This window comes from Lolium rigidum, chromosome 5 (assembly GCF_022539505.1).
Source record: "Lolium rigidum isolate FL_2022 chromosome 5, APGP_CSIRO_Lrig_0.1, whole genome shotgun sequence".
NCBI classification, from domain to species: domain Eukaryota; kingdom Viridiplantae; phylum Streptophyta; class Magnoliopsida; order Poales; family Poaceae; genus Lolium; species Lolium rigidum.
Genome location: NC_061512.1, coordinates 48,281,342 through 48,293,859, shown reverse-complemented (window position 1 = coordinate 48,293,859; position 12,518 = coordinate 48,281,342). Strand labels below are relative to the sequence as shown.

The 12,518-nt window shown below is 43.5% G+C and overlaps 1 long non-coding RNA gene across 1 annotated transcript; it reads right to left on the bottom strand.

Moving 5' to 3' along the window:
• Positions 1 to 8,789: 8,789 nt before the first annotated feature.
• On the bottom strand, positions 8,790 to 10,632 carry LOC124651384. Its single transcript, XR_006987388.1, has 2 exons — positions 10,603 to 10,632; positions 8,790 to 8,979 (listed from the first exon to the last, which is right to left on the bottom strand). It is a non-coding gene; the product is annotated as an uncharacterized LOC124651384 (long non-coding RNA).
• Positions 10,633 to 12,518: the final 1,886 nt, after the last annotated feature.

Genomic DNA, 12,518 nt, shown 5'->3' with positions numbered 1-12,518 from the left:
GGCTTGACCACGCGCCGGGCGTCGCCATCACCCCGCGACGGTGTCCAGGTCCAGCCCTGCCCTCCTGCAGCGTGTCCTGGTTATCCTCGACGAAGACGGCGTGGCGGGAGAGGATTTGGAGGCCCCTGTCGGTGCCCCGCCCTCCTGCAACGAGTCCCGCCCAATAGTGGAGGGATCAAGAGGAGGAAGAAGCTCTTCTAAGTCAACAATGGAGTAGAGAGAATAAAGGTGAAGAAGCTATTGGGAAGAAGTGGCAGAAATGTATAAATAGGGGGCACCAAAATATAGTTATTGGGGAGGAAAACAATCAGATTCGTGACCCAAACTGGTATTACCTCAAGTGGAACCAGTACTACCTCTCCTACAGAAAATAGGCAGAAAACAGATGAAAAATGAGCGCCGAACTGGTACTATCCTTATATGGGCTGGTAGTATCGTTCGTGTCAAAGCAGTAGCAAGAGCAGCAAAGAAACAAGGCCTGGGCGAGCTGGAGCAAACTAGGTCGGGAACTGGCCCGTCATGGGGCGAGGGGAGCGAGCGAGCTGGAGCAAGCAGCGAGGGTGCGCAGCGGGAGCAGCATAGCACGTGCGGAGGAAGGCGCAGCGGTCAACGCAGATGCATGGCTACCTCCACACAAGGTGAAAACATGAAAACTAGCGGAGGATGATGTTCTAAGAATTTAGAGGTGCAACCTCTCAATACGGTAAACCAAGAAAATCATCCAACTCGAACACACAACATGTGATGTATCAAGAATCCGTTTCCGATGAGCTAGAGCTTGTTATGAGAATGAACACAAGCTCTAAAACATCCCATGGTAAGAACCAACAAACAAAGAAACACGATTCAATGCATGCAAGGGTTTGATCTCTCTCTGACGATGCGACCAACTATCCTACCGGGAACAAACCTTGACCTTGCGCATTCTACTCGCGCCGATAAGCTCCGCCTTCACCCCTCTTCAATATTGTACATGCCACCGTCTTCATCCAACTACTCCAACATACACGCCACCGTCTTCATCCATCTTCTACACCGTCTTCATCCCTCTTCAACACCATCTTCATCCATCTTCTACATTGCACTTGATCTTCTTCATTGCACTCGAGCTTCTTAATCTTGCAACCTTGAGACCAACATATGGCTCAAGCATTGCCTATGAGCACAACCTAAAAGAGAATCTCAATACAACCATTAATCCATAGCGATTGTCATCAATTACAAAAACCACACATGGGAGCTCCATGTTCTTTCACCCGCGAACCAATATCACAGATGATTAGGCTCCACTTCACTCCATAGCTCGACTTCTTTGGAGAAGATTGATCGAAAAACCTGAATAACGGCAAAGCCACACCTAGAGCACTACCCCACATACAAGCAAACTTGTGATTACGCTGTATTATAGGAGGTCCATTGAACGAAAACTGCGAACAGAAGTCCAGCTACATGTAGCCCTTTATTTTAAAAAATTCTAAAATTATAGTTTTAAGTTTTAATTTTTTTTGATAAAAACCTTGAATGTAGATAATGATGAAATATATAAACATGCAAAATTTCAGTGTGTATTCTTTGTGTTATAAACTACACAAAAATGACAAATTTTGACATGTTTTATACTTTTGAAATGTGTACTATTCACTATTCTTAGATCCACACGTTTGTTATTTTTGTGTAGCTTAAACTACTAAAAAAATTAACAATAAGATTTTGCATGTTTGTAGATTTCATCATTGGCTACATCTAAAAAATTTCTTCAGAAATTTTTGAAATACAAAATTATAATTTAATTTTTTTTAAAACTAAAGCTACATATAGCTCGGCCTCCATTTATCCACTCTCGTCCGTTAAATACAACCTACTTCAGGGAAGTTTACTTCACGGAAGTAACTTCCCTAACTACTTTGTCATGTTCTACCATGAACCAATGAAAGCATTAATTCCCTGACTACTTTGTCATGTTCTACCATGAACCAATGAAAGCATTAAATACTTTGCTCATGTTCTCCAGTATAATTTGCGCATGAACGCATCGCCAACCCCAGCTGAAAACTTCTCACGCTGAGCCGCATGATCCTTCCATAGCAGGTTAGTGTATTCATATTAAATTGATCCCCAGAAATCAGCTGATTCGGAATAAGTTGCGCTGTTGTATGCCAACAGATGGAGTCGAGGGCATCAACTTAGCCGCGTGTTTATGAATGATTGTCAATGTCAAAGAGCCTGAATTGTGGCACTACCGACGCAGCGAGAGTTCCTTTGATGACGCTGACAGTTAGGTGTCAAGTAGGATCCTGCAGAAATCCCACGTCTAGTTTAATTTGAGATTTCTAGTTTAAAATTTGAATTTAACTAGAAGTAGGTTTATACGATATCCCTCTTGACACACACATTAATATGGCCTGCAATCACCATAGAGCGCTGACATGCCCCACAACACTTTGATGAAGGGCAGCACGTCCGCGAAATGTCACTTTGAAGGATGGACACCTTGGAGCGACCCGGACGTTTGGATCCTGGGTGCGCACACACCCATTTACGAAAAGTTTAAAAAATATTATTTAAAAGTTAAAAAAAATGTGAAGTAAAATTTTGCATGTACATATTATGTTGATACTTACTCGTGTGAGTTTTCACGAAAAAATACCATTATGTGTGGCCTGCATAAAAATGACAAAATGTACAAATGAGAATAGTGAATAGGAATTTGTACTATTCAAAGGAATAGGAATTTGCATTTTGTCATTTTTGTGTAGGTCACACACAATGTTATTTTTTCGTGAAAACACACACGAGTAAGTATCAACATAATATATACATGCAAAAATTTACTTCACATTTTTTAAAAACTTTTAAATAGCATTTTTTTGAACTTTTCGTAAATGGGTGCGCGCGCACCCATGTTCCATTCACCATTTCCGCACCTTGGGGTCCGTTATTTGAAAAAAAAAATGAGCTTGCTATTTTGAAGTTTCCCAAAACTCCGAAAACGAAATCCTAGGTGTTTACAATGATGTTATAGGGTCTTGCAAATACGAAATAATTTGTATTATGGCCTACACAGAAATGACAAATATTAACAAATCCGAAGATTTTCGAATTGTACTGTTCACCACCTCAGAACTAGAAATTTTTGTTTTTATACAGCCCAAAATATATGACTTTTCGCGTTTGATTTTTTGCATATAGGTAGAAGTCATCATTATCTACATTTAATATTTTTTATTATGTGTTATGAAACTTGATTTCAAGTAAATTCAAAAAAGTGCTCCATGGAGCCCGTTTTCCAAAACGACACACTCATTTACTCATTCAGGAAGTCTGGGGTTATCAGCCGTGTCCAAAAATCTGACCCAATCACGAGACCGAACCAAGCACTCTGTCGTTGCAAGAGATTAGCGCCTCATTTACTAATTATCGAGTTAGGGCCATGTGTTGACGACCTTTCAATGAATGCATTGGCTTCGATAAATTTGGTCTTACACTTACCACCCTTTTGCCTGTGTTTTATTACATGATATGTTACTGATCGAGGCAAAGGAAATCTATGAAGGTTATTTGTTTAGTGATGGCAAAGAAAACACATAGTTTTTTTTTTTGCAGGGGAAAGAGAAATTTATTAACTGGAACTGAGATTACAATCACTAGTGATCGCTTCAGTAACCTCCGATGGAGATTCATGAAGCCACACCTGAGTTCGTCCATGAACCTTACCTAGCTGGGCTAGTCCATGGCTAACCATATTTGCATCTCTACTTATTTTTACTAATCTACTTTCTCTTTCCCTTAACAACTCTCGTATTACATTTGTCCTGAAAGCATAGGCCGATCTGTTTGGTTTGGTTCCAGTGATCTGCTCGACGGCCATCGAGCAATCAGATTCCACTATGAGCCTCAGGTCAGTCCATTGCAGGGCAAGGATCACCCCCTCCTCAATCGCCATGATCTCTGCTTCTGTAGCATCGCGACACACAGTTGGTAAGAAGATTATTTGTCTAGTGATAGCGAGGTAAACCATGATGGTAGACTGGTAGGTGTGCCACACATTGAATTGAACTGAATAACATGGATCGCTTGCATAAAGTAGGACGTAAAGGATTTCATTGAAAAAGTTGTACAAGAGCAGAAAAAGAAGCGCAAATGCTACTAGCATATATAATAATATAAATTCGTTCATTCTTCTCCAAACAAGAGTCGATGGTTTGGCCAAAGCTCTAGGATGAATCTAGCATTCTGCATTGGCTTCTTGCATGTTGTGGGCTTAGGAGGCATTAGGAATTGAGAGCTCTCCTTTCGCTTGCAGGCCAACTCTACAACATTCTGTTCTTGTTGCGCAGAACAAGAAGTACCCTGTTGATCCAGAACAGGAGGCTGTGGGACTCGCCATCCACGCTGCCACCTAGTCCTACAATCTACATTTATTCAAGGCACTAGAAAAATTAGTGTTGGCCGAGTGCATAATATTCGCTCTGTAGAGACTTGTTCTGGTACTCCAGCAGTGTTTCTGAGCCTTTGAGCATGATTCTAACCACAACATTGGGTTGTTGTGCCAGTGTAGAACAGAGGTTACCGAAACATTTCTTCTAACTAGTCAAGTAATGTACATCGATTTGACTGGTTTGAGTAGATTTTGCATTTCAAAGGCGTGTTCATTTGCAATGCTTACTGCTAAATAAAGGATCAGTGTTTATTTTGATCATCAAGGAGCAAAGGTTCCATTACTCTGAATGAAACCAGGTGTTAGGTGTATAAAACTGAAGACAGCTAACGATAATGGGGAAAAGGTGATCAAGTACGTTTTTTCATTACTATGAAGACAGTTTTGTTCCACTATGGCTAAATGATTTACTATGGCATGGAAGCATGGTACATTAGAGGAACAAAACTAATTTTGATGCAGAACTTGAGATGCTACCTTAATATTATCTACCTCTATTGTTTCATATCTGCATTTTTTGTTCAGGGAATACAGGACTGATACAAATTATTAACACACATCCCACACCCTTGCACAAACACAATCAAACACACATTTCTACTTCTTCTCCTGTTTCTTTCCACAATTACTGAAGTGTATTGACGGGGTTGATTTGTTGCCTAACTTGACAAGAAAATCATTTCTCGAAATTGGCTTTCGTCCCGCTATATTAATATAGCAACCAACCGATACAAGAAAATCATTTGTATGCCTCCTTATATGTGATTAACACTTGATAGATCATCAAAATAAATTCTCTGATCAAGCAGGGCCTGCGATCGCTCCACTACCGTCGCTTAGGACCTGCGCGATCGCTCCTGGGTACGCGACATCCATGGTGTCCTGGGCATAGAGGAAATTGGGGAGTACCTGATGTTATGGCGAAGGATTGAGCAAACCCAGCTCTCTGACCAAGCAGATTCCATGGTCTGGAAATGGACTAGCAACGGCGTCTACTCCGCTAGCTCCTGCTACAAGGCCACTTTCCATGGATCCGTGCGCTGTGATACCTGGCAGCTAACCTGGAAGACATGGGCGCCCCACAACATCAAGCTCTTCCACTGGTTGGCGCATCTCGATCGATGCTGGACTGCCGAGCGCCTGCAGCGCCGAGGATTACCACACCATGCACGCTGCTTGCTTTGCGACCAGGACATGGAAACGATGCAGCATCTCATGATCGGCTGCGGCTTCTCCAGACAAGTCTGGTTCGAGATCCTCGCCTGCAGGCCACGTGAACACGACGACACACTCATCTCTTGGTGGAGCCAGGCCAAGCAGGCGACGCCCAAGGCCATGCGCAGAGGGCTGGCCTCTATGTCGCTGCTCATCCCCTGGATGGTCTGGAAACAGCGAAACGACTGCGTCTTCAATGGCGCGGCGCCATCCATCAACGACGTCACTGCCAAGATACGGGACGAGGCTAACCTATGGGCCAGGGCCGGCGCGCTAGGCCTGCGTGCCATTCTGCCGAGCACCTAGGATGTGCATTAATCCATTTGTTGTCTTCTAAGACCCTTCTGTGCTTCCCCCTCCTGTGGGTTGTAACATTTAAAACCTTGTTCTCCTCCTACTTTTCAATGAAATGAAACGCAAAGGCTTTTTGCGTTTTCTCGAAAAAAAAACTCTGTTCTCACCTTCTGTCACCAAAGTATAGAAAAATAAATTCTAACTCTCGTTCTGAAACCTTTTCTTGCATGGAAATTTGGGGGTATATTTGCATAAGTTCCATTGTCAATCTTCCCAGCAGTTTACTACATCTTATTTGGTATCCTAGGTGAGGCAAAACTTTCTTTTGGACCTCTATTTTCGAAATGGAGGGAGTACCCCTGGCCTCTGCATCGAAAAGATACATACGACTTTTTTCATTAAATTGTTTAGCTGACAAAAAATATATATCAAAATATCTGAAGCCACCACGCAGCACCTGCATACTCGATAACGAGTTAATTAAGATCATGTAAACAATGCCTTATTCGCTGGAAAACAATGAAAAACTCTATCAACTAGGAACCAGAATATCGCATCCATTGAGACACCCACAAGCGAAACAGGAGCGGTCATCCACTCTAACAGACTCTTTAGGGAACACCTCACGCGCATGGTACATAAGCCATCTCCAACATCAACCGTTGGTCCAACTTCAGACCAAATATCTACATAGCTTTTGCAAGGCCTACCATCGAAGCTGCCATGGCGCTAGACAACGCTCCTATCCTGCACGCATGCAACACACCGAGTCTATCACCGAGGCTCCATTGCACCATGCTGCTGAGACTCGCTGTTATCGATGTGATAGATGCAACACTGGTCCACTTTGGTCACTGCGCAAGAAGCACGTGGAGACCGATGTTTAGTCACTGAAGCCATCCACTTGTTCATCTAGTTGATGTATATCTCCAAAGATTATTTCCCACGAAGGTGACGACACACGAATGTCGCCATCATTCGATCCGGAAAGCCCGAATCTGGGGTTTCCCCCGGAGCACATATGGAACAAGAGACACACCCACAACGCCTCCAACGAAGTATACGACGCTCACGGGCGCTGCCGTTGATGGCATATTCTCGCACCGACACCGGATTATATATATGGCTTTGTTATGTTATTTCCTAATTAGTTTGATTTTCTTATATCAACTGCTTTCAGAGTCTCATTTGTTTTTTTTCGAAATGGGATTACCCCGGCCTCTGCATCGGTTGATGCACACAGCCATTTATTAATAAAGATCATTCAAAAGTTTACAACTCAAGGATCATCGAGGGTCGATACAAATATCAGCCATCGAAAAAATAGGGAAAAGCTAAGCGAACTAGGCATCTTGCAATCTTCTAATAGGCCGCCAAGTAGCCTGGTAGAAAATATCCTGGGCAACCATTCGAAGGCGGTTGCATCCAGAAACCATGCACTCCCGCTGATCCTCCGGGAGCAGGAAACGCCAGAGCTGGATCCAGTGAACCATAGTGTGGATAACCTGCAAGAAATTAGTAGAGTCTTTTCTGTTAAAAACAATATCATTTCTGCAATTCCATATTGACCAACATAAAGCGGAAACCCCAATACGAATCCTAGCTTTATCAGTTTTGTCAGTTCCGTTAAGCCAATTCCCAAACATATTTGTGATATTGGAAGGAGGTGGAATATTATATGCAGCAAAAACCACTCGCCAAATAAGCTTAGCAAAAGGACAGGAAAGGAACAAATGTTCAACTGATTCCTCATTGTGAGCATTTGGTATTTCCATTCCAATTTCGCTTTGCTAGATTATCGCGGGTCAAAAGGACTTTCTTACTAAGGAACCACATGAAAATTTTAATTTTGAGTGGGATTTTTATTTTCCAAAGATACTTCCGAGGATATCTCCTCTGTCCATTTATCATATCACCATACATAGATTTAACAGTGAAATTCCCAGAAGAAGTTAACCCCCAAATAAACCTATCTTGGTCATCATTTAAATTTATCTCCATTAATCTTTGGCATAGGTGTACCCATTGATCCCATTTATCACCAATAAGCCTTCTCCGAAAACCAATATTTAACGGAGTTGAACTCATAACTTTTGCCACCGTATCGTGCTTACGATGAACTATATTGTATAGTTGGGGATATTGTGATGCAAGAGTCTGATCACCCAGCCATTTGTCTTCCCAAAACCGCAGACCTTCTCCAGATCCTACCTTAAATTTTCCTCTACTAAAGAAAGCGCCTTTAACTTTCATTAGTCCTTTCCAGAAAGGAGAATCAGTAGGTTTACTTTCAACTTCCGCCAAGGTTTTTTGCGAGAGATACTTATTTTTTAATATTTGTTGCCATAAGCCTTCTTCAGAAAGTAGTTTAAATAACCATTTGCTAAGAAAGAGTCTCATTTGTGCAATTTCAAAATACTAACTCCATAAGGAACAACTGCATCGTTGTATTATCCTTGTCCTTCATGGCCTCGCCATCTCGATACCCCGGTATTTCTCTGGGCACACCATTTCTGTAGGCTGTGGACGTGCCCACACAAATGCAGGATGGGTATATTCCGCGATCCTTTCACATCAGGCCTTGTTTACTCCTAGAGTATTTTCATCCCCTAGGGGTTTGGGATGAGAGGGGATTGGGTGAAAACCCCCGTTTCACCGAATCCCCATTTTCCCCCTAATTTCCCCTCATTTCCCCACACCCTCCCTCACAGCCTCTAGTTACTTTGTTTTTGGGGATGAGAGGGGATATGAGAGGACTGTGATCAGATAATAAAAAGTCAATCTTTGCATCCCAAGAAGTGATAATGGACAATCAGTAAATTAAAAACTTTGGCTTTAACATAAACTTCGTGTCATGCAAATTTGTCATGCGATTTTCTCAAACAAGAACACACATATAAATAAATGCTCGACCCAACAGATGAGCAACCGTCGCCATAAACTCATTGTCATACAGTTTGACAGAACATTAGAAGTCATGTCGCGCTCGCCGCCGAACGCCGGAAACCACGCCGCCGCCAGAGGACCTCCAGCTAGAAATACACGCAGAGGTAAAATTTAGTACTGATACATCACTTACAGATAGTTCACTAGGGAGCATCCTTATAATTTACATACACGCCAAAAGTTAGCTTCATGGCACAGATTCATGTCGAACTCATGCTATTCACCGGTCGAAAACCATTCAAATGATATTGCACATCATAGCAAAAATGGTCTACCAGTGGTCAAATAAGATGCAAAAATGCAAAGGCCAGACAAGAAGAGAGACCCAGACTACAACAGTCAACCTACGGAATCCTTGTAGTCATGAACGAATCTAATACAGAGAATTTGGACAGTGGTTAAATCCTAGGGTGTGCTTTGTTATTCTCACCAGCATAAATCTTGTAGAGTAGGAACTTCAGATTTAAGTTAGACAACCAATTATTCTAAACAACTTTCTAAGAAAAAAAGGCACACATAGTTCTAAACATCAGTAGCCATTGTTCTCCAGTAGCAGTGTTCCTCAAGAAGTGAGTACATGATCAGAAACAAATCTCTACGCGGACTGAACAATCAGTATGCATGTACACTGTGTTTGTGCATGATCAGAAAATGGCAATGTAAAGCTCCTTTGACAAAACATTTTAATGGTACTAACACTATCAGCCAGTTGTTTACTCAATAACTAAGTTTCTTTTCTAGGATATAGATTGGATGGTTTCACATCAACTACAAGCAGTAAATATGTTTTGCCCGGAACATAAAGTGCAAGCAGCAAGAAAAAATGAACTGCAACTTGCAGCAACTAGCTTGCAGCAAGATAAAATATAAGGTGAGGCGGACTTTAAAGTAAAAAACTGATTGAAAAACCAAAGTAGTCCAAACACATCTGATTCAATACATGCAAAGATTAATGCTGACCAAGGGCGAGCTGTAAACATGAATGGTTGGCAACAACAGGGCAGGCGGCAGCAGCCACCTCAAATCATCAGCTAGGCTTGTCAATTAACCCAGGCCACAGCAACCAAGAATCTACAAGGAAGGTACGTGTATGTCCCTAAGCTGAAAAAGCCAAGACATATTATTTTATAGCCAAGATTAAATTCATATCAAATTGAAGAAAAGAACCATCTACAAGTATTTTCGTTTGAAACATCAGACACAGGTTGCTTCTTAATTTGAGGTACATAAAATATATACTATTTCTATGTTTGTACTTTGCCGTTCCTAGGCTGGAAGATCTTAGTTATCGACAACTATTGCAGACTACAGTATGATAACAGAGCTAGGATTCATGTTACTCTACCAGGCATCATAACATTTACCAAGCCAATATTGAGTAGCATCATACATAATTGGTCAAGCATAGAGCGAGATGGAGCAGGTGCAAAATCTGAATTCATGTTACTCTACCAGGATACCAAGACATGGTTACCAAACTATACAACGTTCGGCTCAACCATCCGGAGAAGAAGATGCCGGTGGCGATGCCTTCCCCTCCATCCTCCCTTCCTCCATCCGAGACCCTCACGGCACCAGAAGTGCTGCTCCCTTCCCTCCCGCCGCGCACGACGGCCACGCACCTCCGTCCCGAAGCTCCGTCGCGGACGGCGGCGACACCAAGAAACCCTAGGGAGAAGGGGAAAAGGGGAGGGGGCGCGGTGACTCACCGGAGACCAGTCGCCGGAGGAGGATCTCGTCGGCGCCGTTGTGCTTTGCCCGCCACCGTCGCCTTGCCGCCGTCGCCTTTCCCCGCCGTTGTCGTCTTTCCCGCCGCTATCGCCTCCTGTTGCCGTCGTCGCCTCCCTCTCCCTTTCCACGACAAAAAACACGAGGGTCGACTCGTGGCTGAGAAAACCCGAAGGTAGGGCTTAGCGGGTCGGGAAATTTTGGGATGGGCCGGGATATCACCCAAATATACCTGAGAAGTAAACGGGCCGTTCGGGAAGTTTCGGGATTTGCTCGTGGGCCGGTAATTTCCCCTCTCAACCCCAAAAAAACCTGAGAAGTAAACAAGGCCTCAGTGTTTAGCTATGTCAGGTCAAATCCTGAATTCCTGGTGTGTGAATGCTGATCTCTCTTAAGTCCATCGTCTATGTTTCCTGTTACTGCAATTCAATTATATCATAAACACAATGTTGGGGTATAAGTTGGCAGAATGCCCTGCTATGGTTCAGGAGCTAATCCTGCCTACGGGAGGCGTATGGAATGAAGACAAGCTCCGAGAGCACTTCTATGATCATGACGTGTCTGACATCCTGCGCACCCCTATTGGAAAAGCAGGGTCAGCTGACTTCCAGGCATGGAATTATACAAAGAATGGAGTATTCTCGGTAAGGTCAGCTTACCACCTGGCTATGCAAAGGAAGAGTGCAGCTAGAGGGCGCCCAGAGCCCTCTCGGTCTTGTGACGGACATAAAGGTTGGTTGTCAATCTGGGGAGCAGAGGTCCCAAACAAATTCAAAGTTCACTTCTGGCGGTTAGTTGAGAACGGTTTAGCGGTGGGTACTGAGCTACATCACAGAAAAATTAAAGATGACGTTGTTTGTCTAGCGTGCGGCAGAGAAGAAAGCTTGACCCACCGTTTTTGGAACTGTCCTCACTCCGCTATGGTGTGGAAAATTGTAAAGGAAAATGCTCCAGTTCTCTTAGAGGCTCCACCAAAGAGGTTGAGGTGCCATGCTGAATTGAAGGGTTGGATCTTGGACTGGCTGGGAAAAAGCAATTCTGATCAATTAGCTTGGATGCTTTCCACGGTTTATCAATTGTGGACAGCGAGAAATGACGCCAGGGAGACTAAAATCATTGCTGACCCCAAGTCTGTAGCAATGAAAACTGTCGCGGGCATTCAGGAGTGGCAGCACTTGCATTCTTCAGTGATTACTAGAGAGGCTAAACAGCAGGAGCACCGGCTCCCGCCTGATCTAGGTTGGTGCAAGGTAAACGCTGATGGTTCTTTCCATGATGCATCAGGTTTGAGTGGCGGTGGAGCGATCATTCGCGACCACAATGGAGGCTTCATGGGTGGAGCGAGCCATTTTTTTCCTCATGTCCTTGATGCGGAGGGTGCAGAAATGTTAGCATGCCGACAGGCGTTATTTCTCGCTCAAGAGATGGGGATCATGAAGATTGTCTTGGAGACGGACAGTGTCGGGGTAGCGGCGAAACTGACGAAGGAGGGACAGGATCGATCTTTCTACGGTCCGCTGGTTGCTGAAATAAAATCCCTACTCGGAAGTTTTGACAATTTCTCGGTGCGAGCTGTGCGAAGATCAGCGAATGAGGCTGCACATCGTTTAGCGAAGGAGGGCTGCGAAAGTAAAGTGTGTAAAACTTGGCTTGGTGCTCCACCAGCGTGTATTGCAAACCGTCTTGTACTGGATGTTTCTATGTTTTAATATAATCGCAGCACCATTTCTCAAAAAAAAAATAAAATAAAAATAAACACAATGTTTGGTTCTGACCCAACCGTGACGCTGATCGCCACGTCTGGTCTGGTCTGGACAACACATTGGAGGTCAGGGGCTAAGAGGCCGACCGAGGGCTCTCACGGTTTACACCTACCCGGATCCTCGAAACGAGCAGT